A 26,878-nucleotide genomic window follows, 5' to 3' on the forward strand; every position below is an offset into this window, starting at 1 on the left:
CTTGTCCGGTAGCGCAACATTTACATTGCCCCAATATCAGTATGGCTTTGTGATAATAGCTATGGCTGACATGTCCTTGCATTTCTGCTTCATGTGATGTCATGGGGTTCTGATTTTGATCCTTGGAACTCAGTGAGATTTTGTATGTGACGGGGCAGTTAATTGTGAGTTGTAGATGAGACAGTATTAAATTCACATTCTTCCACCTCAAGGACTCTGCTTGCTTCTTGAGAATACCACACTGGCGACGAGGATGGTATCAGCCGTAAGGAGAAGTGTTGGTACTGATCTCCTGAACATCACCGCCCTGCTGAGCAATGTCGAGACTATTGTATATTATTAGCTCCTCTGAGAAGTGCTGGCACTGTCCTTTGTCAGTATGAGAGCCCTGCAGGACCATTGGAAGTGTTGAGACATGCCAGTACGACGATGGTGAAGATATAGCGGGTTTCTTGTATACATTTTACTAATAAACAGGGCCATTGGAGTTATGCAGCAGGGAGGACTAAATTATGCAGCTGGATTGACTAAATTAGGTGGCAAGAAAAGGCAAATTATGTGGCGTAATGTAGCACACTTTGTGATAGTATTACTTCATTGTTTTCCGCTTTCACACATGGTAGCACTGTCTGGTCAAATATATCACCTTATTAGTAAGTACCAATTTAACACCCACATACAACAATAAGCATGAATAACCAGCCATTCAAACAACTTTTCACTGCAAAGTAAAATGTATTGGCAGGTGTTTAGTAACGTTTGATCTACTTGAGCTAGAAACAAAATGTCTATTGCTAAAATCTGACGTTTATGCAGCAGAAGATGAATAAGGGGCAAATCACATAGTTATGCAGAAAGCAAATGCCTGCAGATTCACATAATTAAAGGAGCCCTGCTTATGGGTTGCCTGTCAATTATCTGCCACCCCCTATCTCTGGTCTCACCATTAGACCCTCATCCTCTCAAAGATAATGACATCCCAGAGTATTTTCTTCCATCTCTTGCATTGCCAATCTCCTATCACTTTCATGGTCTTCAATTGCACAGGTCTGTAGAGCATGGGTTCTTATCCTCCCTGTGTTTTGTTTTGAACATGTTAACTTCAAATGACACTACCTCTAATGTAATGAACAAAGCAACACTTCATTTTTTTTGCTTTGTGAACACTTCTATATTGCAATGTGTTTACTACTCCCTGTGAAGGTTAAAGATTCATTGTCTGCATTATTATTGTGGAGTACCCTTCTTAGGAGAAGCTAATGGTGTGACGGACACTAAGGGGTCCATTAGGATGGCGGGCGGGCTTTGCCCCCCTGCCACCCTAATGGAGAAGAGGACCGCCCGCTAACAGTGCGGGGGTCCCGACATTTGTATTAGGATGCGCCCGCCACACAGGCGGGCGCATCCTGTATGTCTACCATTGCGGCGGGCGGAGCAGGAATCTCCGCCCGCCGCAATGGTGAAAGTGCACGTTTTGCTTGGCAACGCGCAACATGACAGGTACCGCGCGGTGCCTGCCATGTTGCACTCTGAAATGCGGGGGGGGTACCATAGGTACCCCCCATGTGCACCCCCCAAGCCACGGACTCCCAGGGGGCCCGCAATATTCTGAGTATGGTAGCACATCATATATAGTCTTCATGCAGAGTCAAACTATTGGTGCTTAAAAGACAAAAGGCTTGTGGGCTTTATTGTAGAGAGATGGAATTTCTTACGTATTCTATCACCCTCATGTGTTGATGGACTTACTTGAACTAAACAGTCAGTATATATTAAAGTCCCCCCTGTTGTTCGGTATAAGGATATTGCAAGTCACTGAGGAGCTCCATGGCTAAACGGAGGTATGAGGCAAAAGGGTGAGTACCTTTTATGGTCATGGAACTTAGCTTTCCCACAAATCACTTATCACTTGCATCCTTGGTGCATGCTTTTTCACATGAAAGACACAGCATGATTGCAAGCATGAAGAATAAAAAGCAGAATTTCTCGAAAAAATGTAATGCACCAGAAAAGCAGTTACAAATTTGTTGCAAAAAGATTTTAGAATCAGTTTAATACAAGTCAGATTCGAGAAAAATAAGCACCATTGCTTGGACTATGCAAAAACATGAAAAGAAATTCTATCTTTTCTATAATTATCTAACGTGTGCGAAAAATAAACATGTTGCAATTACTGTCTCATTTCTGCCTATCACTGTCACCTAGAAAAAGTAGAGCAGAAGAAGCAAAAGATACTTTTTGTTTTTTGTTTTTTTACACTGCAGCTTTTTTTATGCTCCATATCCAACCTTTCAACTTGACTGCTGGCAGCAGACATTTTGAGGTCATAACTCAGTGCATTAAGTTACAGGTGAGCTGCTACGTCATCACTTTATTAAAGGTAACTAGTGGGATCACAAGTTGACTGAAATAAAGAAATTAGACACATGTTTTTATTCAGTGATTGCAGGATACCATGCATTATAAGTCTATTTCACTCAAATCAATGAAAGTTATTCGCTTGGGTGCTTATTACGACTAAGGCAGTCCTATGCACCACCGTAGCCGCTGTGGCGTTGCCGGCACCACTGCACCACCAGTCTGACTGCTCTATTACAAGTTTTGTGGTCGGACTGACAAAGGACCACTGCAACCGCCAGGGATCCGGGATCCCTCGGCGGTGTTGCAGCGGTTTGAGGCTGCAATATGCTGATGGTTCCACTGCGGCTCCGCCAAGCATGTTACGTGTTTCCTCACTGCCCTCCTTTTCATGGCGGTGAGCCTGCCATGAAAAGGGTGTCAGTGAGGGAACTAGGGAGCCCCACTGGGCCCCATGTTGCCTCTGGGCCAGGGGATACATGCAGGAGGGCACAAGTTGAGCTCCCCTGAATGCAGGCATCCCCAGTTCTTGCATGGCATGGACTGCACGACATGGTGCAGTACATGCTGTGCAGGAACGTGCTTTGGCATTCCTCTTGCGGTACCTTTCTAAGGCTCAGATATGAGCCTAAGAAAAGCACCGCCATGGGACCACCAAAGCACCGCTTGAAAGACCAGGATTGAACTCCTGTTCTGGCGGGCAGTGTGCCTACAGCTTTGGCGGCCTAAGAGCGGGGCACTGGCATGACGGCCCACTTCGAGACCGCCAAAGTCGTAATAAGGCTCATAGTGAGCAACTTGTAGCATGTTGGAAGAATATTTTTTCTCAAGTAAACAAGGTGCTGTTCAAGAAAAAAAGGACGGGGGCGCTCGTGTCTAATATCAGTTAACAATCTATATTCAGCTGCAGGAGGATGAAGCTTTTTTCTGTGGCCACTTCATAGAAAGTTCAAGGAGACCATATTCAGCACCAGTAAATCATGCTCTGGTTAATCAAATCACAAGCATTATTCTATTTTTCCTTGTGTTTCACGACAGCTGGAGCAGATCTTTAAAGGTATTCAAATAAAGCATCATTTGTGTAGGGTGGACTCAAAATACACAAATATATAATTAGTAATAAATTGAAAATACAAGCATGCAATGTTTCATCTTTTTCTCTTTTTAAATTGCAGAGGAACTCTGACTGAATACTTTCTCATACAATAGTTAAAAGGCTATCATCAGCTCATCAAACCTTTATAGATCACAAGGAGAAGAAAGTCTTTCATGGAACAGAAAGGAAGTGACAGTTGTGACAAAGGCAACACAATGGCCTTTATGAAGTACACAGTGTCTTAGCAGGAGGAAGAAAGGCTAGTGCACATGGAACGGAAATTAGTAGGGAAGAGTAAATATCACGATTGCAGACGCTTGCTTGCATGAAGAGGGGCAAGGGTGGGTAGAAGTAGGAAACTATAACAGTAATTATATTTGTCGGAACACAGGTAAAGAATGTACTTTTTGAAAGAATTAATACTTGTGTCAAGTATTCCAGAGTTGAATGAGAACATGGCAAGTGGGGATCTATACGTTCACCTACAGGTTAAAAAGAGCCAAGGTGGAACTAGAGAAAATAAAAATAGATGAGGATTTTGGGACAGATGAGATACTCAATAGGAGACCGAGGAGGCTGAAAGCACAACACTAACAACCTTGTTTAACTGCTAGAAAATGGCGTCTAAGGGCCACAGAATTGGTGAAAAGCAAATATGTCCAAGCTCAGAATCTGGACTGAGGCAGCATGCTAATAACGAGCATATTATTGTTGGCAGTGTTGAAGTAAGTACCCTGGATTGTAATTAATGTGTATGGCTGTGTGGCTGTGCAGGGCTGGGTGACTGTGTATGGCTGTGTGACTGTGGAGGGCGGTGTGACTCTGTGTATGGCTGTGTGACTCTGCTTTTGTCACAAACAGGATATTCATTGGCAGGCAGTAGCATTGGCATGGGGCCTAAAGTAGTGAAATGGGTTAAAATGTTTACTGAGTGATAAGAGACAAAGCCTGCTGGTGAGCGCAAGTACTGCTCTGGAGCACGTGGCTGAACAGTGGAGTGCTACGAAATCCAGAAGTGAGGAATTGACTCTTGAAAATTCTTAATCAATGTCATTTTGCAAACTCCTACACAAAGCCATGTCTCTTTATAGCGGACACTACAATTCTCAGCTGCGTTATACCCGCAAGTGTTTATGGAAGTGAAGTGATTGTGAGATAACTTGAACAGCTGTTAGAGGACTACAAAAATGCTATAGGCCCGATTCACAAAGATAAATTGAGACAACAGTCTAATTTTACAACTTTCGGTATTCACAAAGGGCATTTACGAGTAGTAAAGTTAGACTTTTATCTCAGTTTAACTTACGTTTTGGTCTTAAGTCTGACTGGGACAAAATTTAGAGACAAAAGTCTAACTTTACTACTCGTAAATGCCCTTTGTGAATACCCAAAGTCGTAAAGTTAGATCTTTGTCTCAGTTGACCTTTGTGAATCGGGCCCTATGCTGGCAGCTAAAACTTTTATTTTCGAGGGCAAATGTACACTTCTAGAAATACTATTGGCATCCTCTTCAAATACATTTATGCAAGGACTTTTCCACCTTTCAAATTCTCTACCGCTTCATCCGTCATCAACATATATGCTTTGCTTGTCGGTGACAGATTAAAAATCAGCAGAACCCAAACTTTTCCTAATATGGTCAGTGCTGCCAAAATCCGAGTAGCAGAAAAGTCCTTAACTACTATCACTATAACCTGACTACATCAATTGATAAAGTAGCTTAAACTCACAAACTATCATCAATAAATATTTTCAGCATATATATATATATATATATAACCATTCAGATGCACCTCTTTGAAAAGCCCCGTGTCCAAAGCTCAATAGATCACTCATTCAGGGCATCTTTCCCTTTTGTCTTCATTTACAACGCCTTGTTGAACATGATTTCTGAGAGCACCATTGTCAATCAACCAGTTTCTAAGCTCAACATGTTTCTGCCGATGGAGAAAAAAGACATTCTTGGAACTGCAGGTCTGATATGGGGAGACTCCCTGTTGTACCGGGCTCCTCTGGATATCCTCATGCCAGGAGGTAACGCCATTGCTATTGCTATGGTAGATATCTATAACTTGTCCTTGGACAGTAGGGTGGTCCTGGACGCATGGAAACTTGATGTTATACGCCCAGTTAAAATAAAAACATAATTAGACCTATAACAGGTAGACAACTACAGACCTATCTCACTACTTACCGGGATAGGTAAAGTCTTGGAGAAAGTGATTACTAGACATTCTTTAGAATTCCTAGAAACAAACATATCCTGCACCCCATGCAAACAGTCTTTAGTCAGCACCACAGCACTGAAACTACATTGCTAATGGCCACAGGGGACTTAAAGAAATCCTAGATCATGGTGAGTTGGCTGCGCTTATCCTTTGGGATATGAGCTCAGCCTTTGGCACTGTATCCCATCCTGTTCTCCTCCACAGACTGAAAATGAGCAGTCTTCCAGGAAAGGTGCTGAAATGGTTAACATGTTTTTTATCCAACAGGAGGTTTCAAGTCAGCTAAGGACCATTTTGTTCCAGGATGCATCAGCTAAAGTGCCATGTGCTGCGGGGGTCCTCCCTCAGCCCCACACTTTTTATTGTATATGTCGAACATTATATGCTCCTTTGATTTCACTATGGACTCTTACACTGACAACACCCAGATTATTGATTTCCTTTCTCCAAATGGTATGCCTTTATCACAAAAATGTTTAAGCAGCCTAAAGCAATTCCCAAGGAGATGGCAGAGAGTTGCCTCAATTTAAACAGGGAGAAAATATAAGTAATTGTGGTTAGTAATAACCCCTCTTTATGGGACAAGCTTACATGGCCTCTATCCATAGGAAACCACCCTTCCTCCAAATTGGAGGTTAAAAGTCTGGCTGTTACTTTGAACAGTCATCTCTCCATGGCCGTGCAAGCAAAAAAATTAAGCAGTCACCTGCTTCGGGCTCCTAAGAGCTTTTAAGAAAACTATTAAATGGCTCCTTATGGAACTACAAAGAACAGGGATACAGGGATTGATATTATTGCGTCTTGATTATGGCAATTCTCTGTTTCTAGGTAGCCCCACTGCAGTGATCAATAGTGAGCAATAGGATCCAAATCATCCCGAACGCTGCAGCTACCTAGATTCCGTTCAGCCCGGTCAGCACTTGTCACCCTGCACTGGCTGCCAGTAGACAAAAGAGTCCAATGGAAGGCAATATGATTGATGCACTGTGCTCAATATAATAATAATAATAATAATAATAATAATAGTGATGATAATAATAATTGTCTAACAACTGGAAAGATCACTGCTATCCTAAAAAAGTCAAACCTTATCCTTAGCCTAAATAGCTAATTTGATGCCAGTCTCCAAACTAATATGTTAAGTAAAGGGAATTGAATGCTGAGTCAGTAAGGAACTAATTAAATACATCAATGACAACCACTTGCTCACAGACTACCGGAAAGGATTTCTTTCTGTTTCGGCAAAAAACGTCAACTCTTAAAGTCCTTTGTGACATAAATTGCATAGTGGTTTTGGGTGTCTCTTGCTCATTCTGTTAGATCTATCAGTGGCCTTACACACTGTCAACCACCATAAGCTGCTAAATACACTGCAAGACAGAAATGGCTTCCGTGATTGAGTCTTTTATCGTAACCTGCCGGTTTGGGCTCAGCTAAGCCTTGTTTTCACCGATAGGGAAAAGGAAAACACGTTGCAAGCAAATGACCAGTAACACATTGGACCATAAGATTGGGGGAACATGGGCCTCACTCAAAAAGAAAAGATCAGGAGAAATTTTGGGCGGTGACAGAATTAGGGGTTAGGCAAAATGAAAGAAAAAACATTCAGGAGTTCAAGAGTAGATTTGCTTGTCTCAGGGTTTTCACAGGTAAATCTTGAGGTAAGCTTATCTGGACCATTAGTTAACTTAGCCAGTGTATTATGCATATTGAAGAAGTGACATTCATGCAAGTGTTGAGAAGATCAAGGAGTCTCCAACCTTTTCTGTAGTGAGAGCTACTTCTGATTAGTGAAAATCATCATGAGCTACCGAAGTCTAAATGCATTGTTACCAGACAAACCCACACCGAGCTTTATTGACTTCAAGCATATGTCCATAGAGCCAGATATGATTGTTTGAAAAGAAAATACTTGCCGAGGGGAACTATGACAGGGCTTCCATTTGTGTTGGTGAGAGTGTGATCTTTGGCGATGTATGAACATGTCTGCTTCTGAATGGGATATATGTGTGCGCGTGAATGAGAGCCTGTGTTGTATGTATTGTGGCACAGGGCATAAATGTTCCCTTTAAGGCACCGTTACATGTATGTAAAAAGCTGCACATCACTATGTGGATGTGTCCCCCTGGGCACTATTTCAGCCCTCTGGTCTGAGGTTTCTATCCAATTTTGAAAAGGTTTTTTCTCCATTTCTTTTGAAGGAAAATTCAGAAACGTGCTTCTTCTTAAGAAAGTTGTATTCACTTTTCTTTGAAGATCTAATCATTCTTAATTTCTTGCGTCTCATTTGTAATTCATTCCAATGCATTTCGGGGTATAAACCCTTCATTAGGGAGTATTCTGTAATAGCAACAATACTATGAGGAAACAATTCCAAATGGTATGAATCGATTAGCAATCGTGTGGCATGCTCTCATGCTTAGTGGTTGCAGTTATTGTCAGGAGGCGAAATCATATTATTAAGATAGTGATTTAATGTGTGGTACAAAGGTGGTGTCCTGTGTTCCTCAAGACGACAATGTGAGTTTTTGGTTGTGAAAATGTGAGGCTTTTCTCCATGCTGCACAAAAAGTGAATGCTGTGGTAACGTAGTTGGTGCTACCAAAACTAAAACTAAAAAGCACTTACGAGACAATTAGGAGACGCTGGAGGTCGCGTTTTAACAAACGTCGCTTTTCTGTAAAGATAAGGCAACTAAAAGTTGTGCTTTACATGGTGAATCGTTATATCAGTTAAATGTGCTGATGATATCACTTACGTGTTCGCGTCGGATTATTTCATGTTTATGCTGGCGAGTGCAATGGTTATCCAGTGTTAGTTCTTGCGGTAAAGAAACCGTAGTTCATCAGGCATATTTAGTACCGGAAGTGAAGACGGACTAAGTGTATTGTTGAAACGCGCGTGTGAAACGCTAGAACGATGTTGCAGGGGTGGGTTAAATGGCGGCCATATTAAAAATAGTCGCGAATGTAAAAAATTGTAAAATGAAAGTGCCTCCTTTATGTATCTATAATCTTTCAATGTAATTATGGATCTATATATTTATCACTTTCTTCCTATTTAGCATTTCCAATGCACTACCCCATTTCTCAGCCTATACTTCGCACAATATATCTTCTAGCCCAACCTTCTGACTCATCTCAAACTTCTTCTACTACTCCTTCCAATGCACTACTCTATCTCTCATTCTATACATCTATCAATATATCCTCTACATCTACTCTCTCATTTATCCCAAACCCCATACCACTACTATGATTGCCAAAATAACCCTTTCTAGACTCTCTCCTTCTCTACCCCTCCTTGCATCATCTGACACCTCTTTTACTATACCGATCCGCTAAAACAAACCTTTCTAAACTCTTCCCTCTGAGTCCTTCCCTCCAAAACACATTTTTACTTATCCAAAAGCCTCCTACTACTGCTAAGATCTAAAAAAAAATCCATCACTCTTTTATCCCTCCACTATCCTTTTCAATCGAAATTAACAGACTAACATGTTCACTTCTCAAATTCCACTAACATATCCACTACTCAAATTACTTCATATTTTTTTTACTATACTAATTTTCAACAGTAATCCTTTATGGGTTCCGGAGTGGAGTGCTACTCGCCAGAAAAGCGCTTCAACACCCATCAGGGGTAACAAGTGCTATATGAATGCAAATCTTTCTTCCCCTTTTATCCCTCCACTATCCTTCTCACTCCAAGTAACTGACTAGTATCCACCACTGAAATTACTTCATATTTCACCATATTAATTCACCACTAACCCTTTGTAGGCTTCCTGAATAGCGTGCGTCAACAAGTGCTATTTAAATACAAACCTTTCTCCTCCTCTATCCTTCTGTAAACATTCCAAATCCAATTAACTGACTAACCTATCCACCACTTAAAATGTACTTACATATTTTACTATACTAATTCAACACTAATCCTCTATGGGTCCCGGAGTAGCGTGCTACTCGCCGAAAAAGCGCTTCAATGCCTTGTCTGGGGTAGTAAGCGCTATATAAATGCAATTACAATACAATACAATACAATACATTAACTCAGGGTAGGTGCTGGACACTAAACATATATAATTTACTATTCCCACTACAAACTACATTAACTCAAGGAAGGTGCTGGATTCTAAACATATATTTCATTTCCCACGCCAAATGTATTAAACTCTAGAAAAGTATTCAAAATTATATTTTATAGTTATACATATATTTACAAATTCCCATTTATAATACATTCCCCCCAAAAATATGTTATTTGCAAATCATTTTAAATCATAATCCACATTTAAATTTTTTTTTTTTTACTTATTCTAAAAATGTATCTGTTTTTAATTTAAACATAACAAAAAACATTTACAAATTTCACAAAATATCAAAATATTTTTTAATTGTAAAATTATTTAAAAGATATTGGATATTTTTTAATATTATTAAATTATTTACAAAACCCCCATCTTCACCTATAACTCCAACATCCAATTTAATTTGAATTTTTTTTATATTGAAGCACTACCCACCCTTATCACCTATAACCACAACATCCCACTCCTAATAGAAAATAATATTTTTTTAATGTAAACAAATTTTTAAATGTATTTTTAAAACACCCCCATCGTTATCCGTTATAAACCCAAAATCCTGCCCTGAAAACACAAATGTAAATTTAATTTATATTAATACATTATTTTTTTTAAACACTTCCCAACCTTATCTCCTAAAACATTTTTAATATAAAACATACAATTTATTACAAATTATTCATACTTTTAAAACTATAAACTCTTCTGCTGGCGAAATCATGTAATGATTTCACGGATAGAATGGCAGAAGCAGAAGGGCGTATTTCTTCATTGGAAGATCAAATCACACATAATAAAACTGACAGCGATGGTATTAAGGCTCAGAAAGATGATGTTAATATAAAATTGGTTGATTTGGAGAATAGGTTACGTCGTAACAATTTGCGAATTTTGGGTGTACCCAAAGGGCGTGAGGGACAGGACATGCGACAGTTTGTGGTCGAACTTTTTGAAGAAGCTTTTCCAGAGGTTAAAGATTGGCAGTGGTCTCATGAGATTCAAAGGGCGCATCGCTTTCCATTCCACAAGCAAACACCACAGGGTACACAAAGTCCGCAATATCCTCGTGCCATTTTGATATCTCTAAACAACTTTCTGGCAAGACAAAAAGTATATGATCTTGCAAGACCGGACAAAAAGCGTTCTGGGAAGGGTATTGAATTCTTTGTACGCCCTGATTATTGCCATGCCACCGTAGAAAATCGTTGGCGACTGCGTCAGTTGATTGCTCCATTTCAAAAGAAGGGCGCTCAAGTTTTTCTTCTTCAACCATCTACGTTAAAGACTATATATAAAGGGCAGAATCGTTTTTTTTACAGCTGAGGTCCCAGCAAAGGAGTATTTGAACTCATTAGCATGAGGAAAATGTTTTGAACTTTGAATATCTATTTCTATATAAGGTCTCTACCTTATTTTTTCAGGTTAACGGATACGCCCAAACTTGAGAGGTGTTCTCACACACATCAATGGGGCGAAAGCCCCTTTGCCTCAGTTTTTGGGGAGGGTCACAGGGGGTGGGGGGGTGGAAGTGCTGGGGGAGGTGAAGGGTTTGGGGGGCACGGGGTGTGCTGGGGAAAAAAGGGGAAAAGCTCAGTCAAATCCATAGAATGTCAAGCCTAAATATATTGTTTTTTCTTTTTTGGTGCAATTGTGTAATGAGTCAACTTAGTAGCGATGGCTAGTTATAATTTGCGTATGTGCTCATTTAATGTATGCGGCCTTAATAATATCCATAAGCTACAACGTGTGATGCATGAGATCCGCTTGATTCAACCGGATATAATATGTCTCCAGGAGACGCATATTCCATGGGCAAATAGAAAAGCTCTGAATGATCTTGATTATTTAGTTCTGGCGGCCTCACAACAATCTACTATGAATCAGGGAGTGGCAATATTGGGGCGACAGTCCATAGTAGCAACAGGGAAAATCAAAGCTGACAGTCTAGGACGTTGGGCAATTGCTGAGTGTGTTATAGGGAATGTTGTTGCTGCAATATGTACGGTACATGGATCTAATACTAATGACACTGCTCTGATAGAGTTTTTGAATGTAGAGCTGGCTCTCTAGAGTACTCCACTATTTCTACTCAGTGATTTTAATATTCATGGGGAGCTGAATACCTGGGACCTGAGGTTTAGTGGATATTTAGGTAGGAAGCCCAAAGTATTTAAAGAACTACGGCAATTACTACGTCAACATGGGCTGGTTGATGGTTGGCCCTTGGCAAATCAGAGGGATCCAGGTTTTACTTTTTTTTCTTCACCTCACAAGAAGTTTGTGCGTCTAGATTATATTTTTGTACCTAAGCATATGGCAGAAGGATCCCGAATGTCTGTAATGCCATGTATTACATCTGACCATGCTCCGATTGTTATAGACATGCCCCTGTTTAAAATCCAGCGTATACAAAGGTCTTTCACATTTAATAAGAAACTTCTCTCAGATGAAACCTATCGGCAGCAAGTTTTAGATTGGGCTCAACAGTTCTTTGAACTTAATAGGGGCTCTACCTCCTATGCAATGGTATGGGATTGCTTTAAGGCAGGCTTATGTGGTGAAACATGTAGCTATGGCTGGAGTCTTCAACAGAAAGGGAAAAACATATTGGCGCAACATTTGCAGGATTTCACGAATGCAGAACGCGATTTAACACACGATATTAGCTTACAACAAGATAGTAGTGCCACACAAGATAAAGTTGCAAAATGTAAGGCTAAGATAAATGGGGTGTGGAGCCAAGATATAGCACGCCAATATAAAATTCATCACGCTGAGAGATATGAATATGGGGAGAACCTGGGTAGATGTTCAGCTCAAAGAATGCGGGGCGTCAGACAGCACAGCGCATAACCTCTATAGAAAATAGCCAAGGTATACTAGTAGAGTCATCAGATGGTATTCTTCAGGTTTTTCATGACTACTATACAGATCTCTATACCCAAGAAAATTTTTCTTCTGATTTAATTGGTCAGTATGTAGATAAACTAGATTTAACTCAATTAGATTCTGTGCATAAAGAAGAGCTAGAGTCACCAATTACAATGCAAGAACTCAAGATCGCCCTTAAAGAACTGGCTTTGGGGAAAGCTACTGGTCCCAATTAACTTCCTTTAGAGATATATCATGTGCTATTCCCTATTATTAAAGATGATATGTTGGCGACGTTTTTAAATGCCCAAAATGGAAATCCCCCTCCTTCATGGGACGATGCAAGCATAATTGTATTTAAAAAAAAAGACAAGCCTTCACATCTTTCTGGGTCTTATCGACCTATCTCACTTATTAATGTAGATGCGAAACTATATTCTAAAATACTTGTGAATCGGCAGATTCAAGTTATACTAGCACTTGTCTCGGAACAACAGCACGGCTTTCTTCCAGGCAGTGGCACGATCAATCACATACATTGTGTTATTGCGACTCTAGATTATGCTACTGCAAATCGTATGAACGTTGGTTTGGTGTTTTTAGACACCGAAAAAGCGCTTGATCGCGTTGCATGGGCATTTTTATGGGCAATCTTGTTAAAAATGGGGTTTGGACCACAATTTATATATGCTGTACAAATTATGTATAGACATCCCAGGGCCAAGATATGCTTATCAGGCCAAGAATCAGCAGCCGTTAACATCACTCGTGCACACGGCAGGGGTGCCCATGCTCACCATTACTATTTGCCATGTACATAGAACCACTTTTAAAGATGATGGTGTCATCCCAACATATACAATCTATGGTTTTACCCGGGGGTAGTATACGCGTATTAGCCTACGCCGACGACGTCGCTGTCATAACATCTGATCCAGAATCTGCATTATGCGAAATTGAAAACTTGACTCGCGAATTTGGTAGTGTGTCAGGGTATAAACTTAATATTCAGAAAACACAGGTTATCTGCTCAGCAGGACTCTGCCCTAACGAAAGTCGGGTTACCTCGGAGGCCAAATACCTTGGCATTAAAATTAGGCTATCGCTACAAGAGTTGATTACCGTGAACTGGTCAGATATATTGCAATCTGTTAGAAACCAACTTGAGAAACTCGAATGCTTACACTTGTCGCTGGTTGGGAGACGTAATGTTTTAAAAATGTCCATTTTGCCAAAAGTCCTATATTATTTTCGGTCGGTACCACTGGAGATACCTGTATTACAACAGAGGAAATTACAATCTATAGCTGATAGATTCTTATGGGGCTGGAAATTTGCGCGAAGAGCTTCTAAATTTATGACACTGCCAATTTTACGTGGGGGAAGGGGTGTTCCAAATTTTGCACTATATTATTTGGCGTGTCTTAGGCAGAATATTACATATTTTGCGATTGGGGGAACTCCGCCTATATTTGAGAGCCCTGATATTTTTTCTCTTTTACTTGGCCCACAATCTCGACAAATGTTGCTTCGCTTTTTAGAACCTAGCTACTATAAAAGAACTAGATTTAAATTAGTACTGTCTGCCTTTAAAGGATGGCGATCAATTCATAAGCTTATCTCCCTTGGACGTGTTAATTTCTATACTCCATGTAATTCTACAGAATTGTTTCCGCCAATATTCTGGGATCATACTATGTGTACATGGGGGGAAAAAGGTATGATATCTATAGGCACTATGGTTAAGGATGGTACAATGACTTAATTTCAGGAGTTAAAAGATATATACAGTCTCTCTCAACATGATTTACAAATACGCAACTTTATTCTTAAGCATCCAAATGTTTTACCGCTTTGTCCAAATGACTTTATTGAAATATTTAAAAACCATCACTTATAGGGACTCTATATAATCATTTGTTGAATATACAACAGGACGGTATGGGATCGCAGGAGTCTAAATGGTGTACTAGATTGGGTGCATTGGCAGTACCCTTTCAAGAGTCAATTTATACTGCTGCTAAAATTATTTTGTCTGCCAATTTATACTCACATCATTATAAAACTTTATTTAATCTTTATCATACACCGTTTAAAATGTTGAAATGGGGTAATGCTTATAATGGGAAATGCTATAGATATCAATCTGACCAGGCAGATATTGTGCATATATTTTCAGACTGCTCAGTGTTAAAACCTTTTTTTATATCTATAGAAACATTTCTGGCTCATATTACAAAATGTGACGTGGCAATCTCAAAAGAGATGATTAATGATTATTTTTCATTTATCTAATGACACCAATCCGTTTTCGGTGTATCAAAAAAACAGATATGTTTTATTTATGGCTATAGCAGTAGCTCGCTTATGTATATCTTCAATGTGGTTGAAGCCAGAAGCACCTGTATATGAAATGTGGCGAGCTAAGTTTTATAAGGTTTTTTATTTGGAATTTAATCTCTATCGGATCAAATCACTTAGGAAAATGCAAAAGGGGTGTAAAATTTGGCAGGCAATGATAGACCATTTGGGTCCGTAAGAATGATCTTTTTCTTGGTTATATATGGTGATACCGTAGCTTATATTGTATTTTTAATATTGTTTATATTTTTTGCTTCTTTCTTGTTTTTGATTATCTTTGATTGTGTACCTGCACCATAAGTTTATCTGTGTATACGATTTCTGGCTATGTTATAATTGCTTTGTATATTTATTTATTTTTCTCTCTATGTGGCTTTGAACTGAACCAATAATTTTTTTTTAAACTATAACCTATATTAAAAAATTCACATTTACAAAATCAATATTTTTTAATAATATTTTAAAAATCTATTTTTTTCACAACAAAATTTTATACAACACTACAAATCGGTATTCTTTACATTGATATTATATACACTGATATTTTTGACTTTGAACATTTAAAACTCGATATTATTGCACAACGATATTTAAAACTCGATATTTTGTCTACTTACCCTTCTATTGCCTTGTACATATTCTTGCGGACTGACTGCTGATGGACAATTCACAGGTGAGGTGTAAATATGCATTGGTATACATTTCTAGATGGGCTTTAATTATTATAACTTGTTAATAACTCATTAAACACCCAGAAAATAGGAGGATTTGGGGATCTTTTTCAATTACAGCAGTCTTTTTTATGAGTAAATAAATGTGTATATAAGATGTAAAAATGTATCAGTGTATAACTGTAAAGTAACTAAATTAAGAGCATCCACTACCTTCTCAATAGTCAATTGCTTGCTATTCCTCTGAGAACACCCATGATCCTCCCAGCATTGTGGCTTTTCCACAGTAGTAAGGTAAATATACAATATACAATATACATCCTAATCTACTTATCGTGTTCTATTTTTCAGTAGTCTCCATAAGTGCCAGGTGCCAAGTCAGTAGCTTTCCTGTCGTCTTTATATAACCAGTAATGGGCAACTATTATTTGCATTGCAGTAAACGTTTGTGGCGCATGATATTTTTACCACGTTTTTTGAATATTCCCTAAAGCCAGAATACAGGTATTTACACGCTAGTAACAGATGCATGTATTTGTTTACCACTTTAAAGGGTGTCTAATAACACAACAATTTCACCCCAGAGATTAGGTGTGCAAAACCGCTTGACAATTTGATTGAAAATTTTTCCTTTGGGTCTCTTGGATTGATATTTGTGAGTGCATGATAATTTTCACACTTTTTATGAATGCTTTATAGCCCTTTACTTTCGGGTACATAATTTCTTATGACACAGGGAGATATTACGCTTTGGACTCACCTAAATATAGTGTCTTATAGTGCATTTTGATCAGATAAAATCATGATGTTTGCTTATTATGTGTTTTAGGATACTGCCACTAATGAAGGGAAGAATATTTCCCAAAATGCATTGGGCTCTGGAAATGTTGAGATAATGTATCAATGTTCTAATGACATGTAAATTGTGAAATACCATTGACATTTTGTGTTATATTTGACGTTATATATTCCTTTCTTTGAAAAAGAGAATGACACATTTGCATTTTGTGTACTATACATGTAAATGGGATGTAATGAAAATAATGATGGAATTGTTTTATGATCTCTGAAGAAAACTTGCCACTATAAATTGGCTAATTGCATTTGAGTTAAAGTTGTGTTGTGTGATTTATATTGTTGATATATTGGAAATCAGTTTCCACAGGAACAGTGCGCACTACATGCAGATTGCCATCTGCATCTTTCTCTTGTTTTCTTATTGTATAGCCAGTACAGTGAGTAGTGCAGCACCCTTTAGACTATCAGGTTGATCCATAGAGTACACTGGAAAATACTAGTGAGTGCACCTCAGTTTCCTTTTTATTGCAGAACAGGCTTCCTCCATCTTCTACCCAGCACCTGGACTCTGCCAATTGTGAGTCTTACCCTCCCAAATACTCAATCCGCAGTCCCTGGCCCTTGGAGGTGGGCCTGAAGGTTCTCTGCCAGTCCCAACTGGGAACCAGCAGAACTGATGCATTGGATTCACAGCCTGATGCATCGCTGACCAGAAACTCTGCATCAGAGCTGCTGCCCGATGTATTGCCTCACCAAACTCTGTATCAGGACAGCTGCATGGTTCATCCCTTATCAGGACTTCGCATCAGGGCTCGTAGCCTCCCAGAAACTGCCACTGAGTGATGCATCCTGAACACAGCCCTCCGCATCGCAACCCCCTGGTCAATGGCATCCTCCAAGAAGATGCCAGCTTCTTTGAACCAGCCAACACATCTCAATTCAGGACTTCGCATCACAAGCCCTTCACAGACCCCATCCTCAAAGATGATGGTGGACCTTGCATCACAGCCTTGCATCTCCTAAGAATCATAACTGCACAATGCATCCTTGATGCAGAACTCTGCATCTCTCCACAACCAAGATTTAAGCTACTCTTGGTTCAGAGGGCCACACTTAGTCCCTGTAGCTGGCTGGCAATCCATCGTGGTCCGTTGCGACCAGATACCACAGGTGGTGATTGTACTATTTGGCGCAATTTTCACTTAAATCTTGAAAATTGCAAATTACCAGTTCTACTGATTTCATTTTTGTTCTTTGAGTCTTAATTTATTTATTACATTTTACTTTATTTTCTAAATTGATTTGGGTTTTGCTTGGGTTGTGTTGTCACTTCATCACTGTTTGAAGTGCTGCAAAAATACTTTACACATTGCCTCTGAGTTAAGCCTCACTGCTTTTGTGCCAAACTACCATAGGGTAAATCATAGGTTAATTTCAAGTTTGCTTCTGACTTCACACTGACAATGATTGTGATTGCTGCTTGAGTAGGGTTTTACACCCCTCAACCAGTCACCCAATTTCTTATAGCCACTGGTCAACTTTACTTTGAGTAACTGCATTTGGCTCTTTTTACAATTAGCACATACGCACAAAGGCTCACTCCCTTCAGTGACAGTGTTTTAGTTTTTACTTTATAATTGCCTTTGTGTTTGGAACCTGGTGCGATAGTAGTGAACTTCTGATGTGAACCCAGGACACATTTCTTCTTTATCAGATCCCTTCTCTTGCCATTGCTGCTGTAAATTCTCTATGGAGTGTTTTGCTTTTCTTACTGCTTCTATTTCACAGCATACCAGATTATGTACATTTGTAACGGTTCTTTTTTAAGTTATCCTCAATTTATTTTCTTTCTTTCTTTCTTTCTTTCTTTCTTTCTTTCTTTATTTCTTTCTTCTTGCCTTATTACCTTCTTTATTCTTTAATTAATCTTGTTTTCCTTTCTTCCAGGTCTGGCCTGACACCAGTTTTAGCTGGCTTGCCAGCCTCATGCTTTCCAAACAAATGTCATACAAAAAATGATATGCATATATAGCGGCTACCAGTTAACATTCTGTTGACTTGTCACTCTAATTATACTTCCTCCCATCCCATTAAAATATATAGATCGTTAGACCTGCTAACTCCAGCCATTGGATGTTTTCACTTTGAATGAGTGCATTTTTTTCCTTGCACATGTACACAAACACCTAAAAAAGAGTTCCCCACAATTGTTGGACATTTGCAGTTCCCAATGACTGATAGTCCCTATATTAGGGTTACATCAACTATTTTAATAACTCACAAGACATTTATTGTACATTACAATGTTCATTCCTTACAATAAACCAGCTGAAATAACGAATCCTATAGAAAAGATGCACAACAGGGTAAAATTGAAAAAGTGTTTATGCAAATGTTTTTACCAAAGCCAGATGTTCCCCCAGCTTGGTCAGGTCATTCTTCACAAGGCTATAGTACCACCATTCGCCCCTAGTGGAAGCTGCAGAACACCTAGTGACAACTAGTGGAAGACACCTAGTAACGATTAGTGTAACTGTAGCTTCAAATACAATTTCAAAGCTTTTGCATTTGACTTTTAGAGGAACACCTAGTTAAGACTTGTGGAACTGTGGCTTAATTAAAGAAGTTAAATGCTTTTACATTTGGTTTGTGATTAATACCTAGTGACAACTAGTGGAATTGCATCTTCTCATAAAAACTGTCGATGCTTTTGCCATTGATTTATGAGGAACAATAAACAACAAGTAACAAAATTACAGCTTTGTATATGACTGCTAATCCTTAAGTAGAGTCGGGTTACATCAACTATTTTCATAAGTCTAAAGACATTTTTTGTAAATGACGATGTTTATTCCTTACTCTAAACCAGTCCAAATCATTAATCCTGTAGAAAACAAGCACAACTGGTTAAAATGGCCAACATGTGTATGCAAATGTAAATACTAAAGCCACACCCCTCAGGCTGGTGCTGGTCATTCTTCACAAGGCTGCAGCAATGCCATTTGTTCCCTAGAAGGCGCTTCATGGCACCTAGTGATGACTAGTGGAACTGCAGGTAGATGTAAGAATTTAAGGGGCATATGTATCAAACAGTCCCAAAGGTCAGCAAGCCACCTTGCTGTGCTGCATGACAGGGAAGGGGATGGAATGCGCCATCTTGAACATTACACTACACATTCCTGTCTTTTCCAGCACTGGTGCACAATATGCTGTCTAGCACCAAGGCAGGCACCCTTGTACCATGCCTGTGTTGCAAGCAGGATTGTTTTTGCACAGGAAGGATCCTTCCTGACCCATAATATTCTCCTGAGGCATTTTCCTCTTTCTATGTGTGCTGCAGAATGCAACACACATGGAAAGATGAAAAAATGAGGAGAAATAAAGATATTTCTCCTTGTTACGTCTCCTCTGGGGAGCGTAGCATATTTGACCCAATTCTACCAGTAATGGTATATCGGAGGAAAAGTGCCAAAATCCATGGGTGTTTTGCTTGGGAACACTTGTGCGCCACCCACGGAAAGTTTCGCTGGGGCAGAGTAAGACAACACAGAGATTTGTGCTGCATTGCTTTACTCTAGATCCACCAAGCCACTAAGGGCCACGCAAGGTGGCCTAGCGTGGCTTAATAAATATAACTTAGCAGTTGCATCACCTTTGTGCCCCTTTTCGAGGTGCCAGGGCAATGCAACTATTTGATTTATATTCCCCTAAATGCTTTTGAGTTTGACTTGCGAGTGACAACTAGTAATGAATGTTGGAACTGCAGGTTCAAATAAGAATTTCAAAGATTTTGCATTTGACTTTTAGAGGGACACCTAATAAAGACGTGTGTAACTGCAGCCTAATTAAAGAATTTCAATGCTTTTGCATTTGAATTATGAGGGGCACCTAGTAACAACTTAGAAACTTAGAATTGCATCTTTACAAAGGCCATCAATGCTTTTGGATCTCACTTGTGAGAAATAACTAGTATTGACTAATGGAACTGAAGCTTTGTGTTAGACTTTAAATATGTTTGCATTTGATTTGTGGGGGACACCTGCAGCTACTAGTGCAACTGCATCTTCATTTAGTAAATTCAGGGGCAGATTTGTGAGATTTTTGTGCAGGGCAGTGCAGCAAGTCACATTGCTGCACTGCGCTGCCCTGCAACAAAGGGACAGGGTAGGAATGTGGCATATCTATGGCATGGGGAACATTCTTGTCCTTTCCCCCTTTGCTAGCACCATTTCGGAAGCCTAGCACCAATGCAGGACCCCTTGCACCATGGTGCAAGGGCGTCTATGTTGCATGCAGGATTATTTTTGTGCAGAAAGGTGTGCCTTCAAAAAAATCCTGGGAGGCTTTTTCATCTTTCTAAGTGTGCTGCAGAATGGGTCTCCATGCTTTTGCATCTCACTTGATAGGGACACCTAGTAATGACTGGTGAAACCGTAGCTTCTTGTAAAAAGTTCAATACTTTTCCATTTGACTTGAGCTGGACACGTTGCACCTTCATGAAAGAATATCAAAACTTTATTAGAGCAGCAAAAGTGGATATGCACATTTTTATATTGAAGCCACACGCCCTCAACTTTGTGAAGGACATTTTAAGCAGCTGCATCTTACTAAAGTGGGAGATTTAGTAACAATGTGAGTTATTAGAGCATTGTGAAAGACTTGTTAAACAGTTGCTTCTGACTAGAGTTATGAAGAGCTGTAGTCTTGTTAAAACTTTCACTCAGTTTTTTCTCACTCAGATGGGACATCAAGTACTTGAAGTAACTGTAGCTATGTGAAGGGCCAGAACGATTGGATTTGCCAATGCTTGTTCTTACCCTCTTGCCTCATTTACTTCTTTCTTCCCTTCTTTCGTTTTTTTATTCCTTTCTTTTTTCTTGCTTTCCTCTTTCTCTTTCCTTCTTTCTTTCTTGCCTTCTTTTTGTCTTACCTTCCTACATAACTTCTGTTTCCTCCCTACCTTCCCTCCCTCCTTCATCCAATGCTAGATTGGCCGATATTTTTTATGTTTGCTTTAGGTAGCACCTCCAACACCTTTTCATTTTGATAAAATGATGTGTAGTTACTTTTAGGTATTTTGACTAAACTGCATCCATTAAGGGTCATGCTGCCTTTTCACAAAGAACACTTCCACCTACAAAGTAGTCACCTTCAGTGGCAGCGAGAACTAAGGTAAAATGTGTGTTTTTCTTTAAAGCCGAAAAGGCGTTTCTATCTGTAGCAATTGACCTTTTTAGACTGATGAGGGTCACATAAATTCCCAAAAAATTACGTTTTGCAAAAACCATGACAAAACAAAACCAGAATTACCAGAAGGCTGGTGGCCAATGCCCAAACTATTGGTTTTGCCAATGCTTGTTTGTAAATAGCAAGAAATTATTGATTTTTTTAAATCCCTTATTGTCACTTATTGTGGGTGGCTACCATTTCTTTGTTCTACCATTTCCAAGTATTTCCCAGCAGCTGCTCTATCACTAAAAAAGTTCCTGGTTTGATGGCTTTTTCCTATATAATGTCAGAAGCTTGGCTTTTTGTTCAGAGGATTAATTGTGCATGTAATGCTTGGAAGGCTTCCTAAGCTAAACAGATTAAATATGTTGCTCAGTGCGCCGAGACACAGGAGCCTTATGTAAATATGACCTGAAGATCATACATGCTGTCAAGAGCTGCATTCATTTTCACTGTACCCTCTACACCTCATTTTAATTCTGCACATTCACAGCATCTACATTCTCAGCATCTACGTATTACTCAATTCACGTGAATCTGTTTCCCTTCAAAAGCTTTACCCAGCTACACAACTTCATTATTATTTCACTGAGGAACAATGACACAATTACTTTTTATCGACATGGCACTCAATTCTTTCTTCTAACGGTTCGGATCAGAACATTTGACTTACAGTTGAATTAATGCAAATAAGTTGCTGTTTTAGGAAAATCAAACAAATACTCCACAAAATACATTTACAAAATGGCGTCTGACAGACTTAGCTTTACTACTTTCCCTGACAGGAAATTAAGGGTTAGAAGAGTGCTAGGCTTGAGGGTTTTCATGCAGGTAGGAAAAGTCATAGACCTCCATTCACCAAAATACCAGGGGTAAGAAAAGAATCATGGCGAAACCGGTGGCCCCCAATCTAATCACTGGAAGACACATTGGGCCGGGTTAACAAAAGTGTCACGCAGAGGCAGTGCAGCACATGAAAACGCTGTGCTGCATGACAGGGAGAGAGCAGGAGAGGGACATATCTACAGAGATATGGCACTCTCCTCCCCTCTGCCTGGTGACGATGCAGAATGTTGCTGCTGAGAGCCACTTATACACCTTTGTGTCATAGTAGAAGGGTGTGTGTGTAAATCTAGTATAGATTTTGTATTGTAAGGGAGGGTTCTGAGACGAGATTGCTACGTCATCTGAGATGCAGAACGTCCATCTGTGCATGCTAAGGTATGGGGTCCGCCACTAATCCCAGAGATCTTTGCTCTACAATCATTTAGTTTCAGTAGAAGGGTTGAGGAGTTTAGGTACTTTGTCTTATAACATGACAGGGCTTTTTATGGGGAAAGGAGACAGCATCACCGCGAGGGGGGCAGACCAAAAGCCCCAGGTGACCTTGCGGCAGTCAAGCCACTGATGCCAACATTTTGCACCTGGAGGCCCTCTTTAAAACTTGCTGGGGTTTACCACTGCGCAGGATGCTCCCGGTCATGCGCCCTTGTGAAGACTAGGCCAAGAGCAGGCCCATCTGCACCCGTCAGAGCCCAGAGGAGGCCGGGCTCGGCCACCCCCTTGGTACCATCTTGAGGTAAGCTTACTCACCCATTATAATTTTGCATTAATTTCCAGCCATTATTCCAACTTATTTGTGGCATTTTTGATGTAATATAATGAGGAAGAGAAAGGTTGGAGGCTCCCTGAGTTCATCTACACCTCCCACTACTTCAGCGTCAATCGACATGGGGTTACAAAGAGCGGTGAATGTCATCAGTAATGAAATAGAACTTACAGAGAGAAGACCCTTAGTTCAATTAATATGGCTATACCTCTGGATCAATCACCTGCCACACCAGACTGTTTCAAGTTCTATGACAGTCCCCAAACGCTCAAAGCGGCTGGCTAAATTATTCCAAAGGGTAATATATCTTCTCAGAGAGATGTGTCATCAACAACTCCTGTACAGACCTTAATTCCCTCCTATGATGACTCCCTTTCCCTGCTGGGAGAGGTAGTTCTATTGGTCTGATGCCAAAGCTGCCAGCAGGGGGACTTTTCCTGGAGGATTGTTCGGAAGAGTTCAAAGTTCTGATGCAGGCAATATTATCACCGTTTATTGCATGGCAAGATGTTATTGAACATTTGCTTTTGTCTTCCAAATGCCAGCGGCCTATAGATTGATTGAATTCCATTGAAATACCAGTTTCAAATCCTGATTCAGTGGTGGGCCAAAGGCGGGCTGAAACCATCCAATGCCACCTTGCCTCAGCACAGGGTGATCCACCTGTTAGGGCTCTAATTTCAAGCCAAAGTCCAGCACACTTTCTCTCAGCGGCCTCTGGTTCTGCTCCTATTCATAGTAGGCATTGTCAAAATTAGACACCTGAGTGTCACAATATAAGGAGACCTGGTTCTATGGGGTGCCCAACTCAAACAATCAACCAGCTGGTGATTAATCTTACACCAGCTTCTTGCCTGTACATCTTAGTCCTGACAGGAGTTCCTCCACTATGAAAGGACCAGAAGCAGTCATACAAAGATCTGCTTAATAAGACCGTGCATTGGCCACCCAAGCACAGGAACTTCACCCCTAACTTGAAAAGTTTTATTGACAAGAACAGTGGGTTTGATTGGTTCTGGGCCTGAAAACCGGCAAGGTGACTATATAGTTGTAAACTTTAAGGCTGCCTCTTTGGTTGAGCATCCGATATTTGGACAAGAAAGAAGATACCAGGCCACTACTAATATCCTACCACTCCCCTTGGGCTACTTTTATAAACCTAGTCTGCCTGCATTTCAGCCTCTTTGTGACCAAGCTGCTGTTCCTAACCTTTCAATATAATACATATAAAGGGGGTCCCCGTAAAGAGGGAAAGTGTATTGTAGGTTACATACACTATAGTCATTCAGAGAAACATTAAAGCAATTTTTGAAACAGTTGGAAGATTGGTAATATATTATTTAATCACCAATACTACGTGATTGTACAAAAACGAAACAAAGTCATACAAATTATGAACCCCAAAGGAGGGGGAAAGGGAGGGGGGTAAAGAATTGTGCTCAAGGAAGTGTAAAAGGGGAATGACACAGTATCAGAAAGTACCAATACAAAATTTAAAGACGAATATCAAAACAATTATGATACAAAAGCCCGAATACAGGGCACAACTTTAGAAAACAGTTAATAGTGAGATTTCAACGGTCACATCTAATCATTAGAGCATAAAGGGTTGTGCCGGAAAATCAAACAAAAGGAAAAAACAGTCGACGTTTCGACCCCTATCCGTAGGCCAACTAAAGTCCTTTCACGGGGTCTTCATCAGGACGTCACACAGGGGGGAAAGAGATGTGGGGCCATTCTGTGTAGAAAGAATTATAATTATTTTACTATAGTTCATGAAAAGGACGCAAATCATCGTCCTATCTAAAATAATAAGAGTGCATAATTTTATGAAGACAATTACCGTGGTGTACGACCCAACTGGGTTCAGTACAGGGACAAGGGAGCCACGCTGGACGTCGTGGGTATTCTCGTGGAATGATCAACTCAGCTAAGGAAGAGACATATAGTCAATAAGAATCACAAGGAGTCCAAATAATTATTGTCACTCCAGTAGCAGCCACAAAAGATAATAGCAAAAACAAAAACATCCTTAAATCCATAAACCAAAGTGGTTTGGATAGGATAGAAGTTATTATAAAATCTACATAAAAACCGCATTTATGGGAAGTACCTCTTGGTCAGTGAAAGTTAGACCTTCAAGAAATATGAAGTTCTGGCACAGTGTGTCCCAGGTTAACAGCTTCAGCAATTAAAGTGCTATAGTAAATCAGAAAGAAGGGTTTAGATTACCAATTGCGCAAGTTTTAAAGTACAACCCGAGTATGGCAAAGGCAGGTGGTATAACTTTCACTGACCAAGAGGTACTTCCCATAAATGCGGTTTTTATGTAGATTTTATAATAACTTCTATCCTATCCAAACCACTTTGGTTTATGGATTTAAGGATGTTTTTGTTTTTGCTATAATCTTTTGTGGCTGCTACTGGAGTGACAATAATTATTTGGACTTCTTGTGATTCTTATTGACTATATGTCTCTTCCTTAGCTGAGTTGATCATTCCACGAGAATACCCATGACGTCCAGCGTGGCTCCCTTGTCCCTGTACTGAACCCAGTTGGGTCGTACACCATGGTAATTGTCTTCATAAAATTATGCACTCTTATTATTTTAGATAGGACGATGATTTGCGTCCTTTTCATGAACTATATTAAAATAATTATAATTCTTTCTACACAGAATGGCCCCACATCTCTTTCCCCCCTGTGTGACGTCCTGATGAAGACCCCGTGAAAGGACTTTAGTTGGCCTACGGATAGGGGTCGAAACGTCGACTGTTTTTTCCTTTTGTTTGATTTTCCGGCACAACCCTTTATGCTCTAATGATTAGATGTGACCGTTGAAATCTCACTATTAACTGTTTTCTAAAGTTGTGCCCTGTATTCGGGCTTTTGTATCATAATTGTTTTGATATTCGTCTTTAAATTTTGTATTGGTACTTTCTAATACTGTGTCATTCCCCTTTTACACTCCCTTGAGCACAATTCTTTCCCCCCCTCCCTTTCCCCCTCCTTTGGGGTTCATAATTTGTATGACTTTGTTTCGTTTTTGTACAATCACGTAGTATTGGTGATTAAATAATATATTACCAATCTTCCAACTGTTTCAAAAATTGCTTTAAGTTTCTCTGAATGACTATAGTGTATGTAACCTACAATACACTTTCCCTCTTTACGGGGACCCCCTTTATATGTATTACATTACGCCCAGGTCCCCGCTGTCTGCATGGGTTCAACCCCCCTTTTTTGTAACGCCTAACCTTTCAATGGCACCACTTTTCGGTATTACAGTCCACAACTGTAATGATGTTCTGGCAGATGTGGACTGACTTGATGATTTAGAGAGGGAAAGTCATTTAAGCCTTGTTGCTCTTGATAACACAAGTTTGACTCCAGCCTCCTCTATCAAATTTGTTTGCTGGAATATTTCAGGATTACACTCCTAAATTTTCCTACCTGGACTGGTGTAATTTTATTGAACTAAATGATATAAGCCTGTTCCAGGAGACCTGGTCCACTATCCCGCTTTTCCGCTAAGGATTTGCTTCTTATGGTTAGTTGACCATCTTCTC

This window comes from Lissotriton vulgaris, chromosome 6, assembly GCF_964263255.1.
Source record: "Lissotriton vulgaris chromosome 6, aLisVul1.2, whole genome shotgun sequence".
Taxonomy (NCBI): Eukaryota; Metazoa; Chordata; class Amphibia; order Caudata; family Salamandridae; genus Lissotriton; species Lissotriton vulgaris.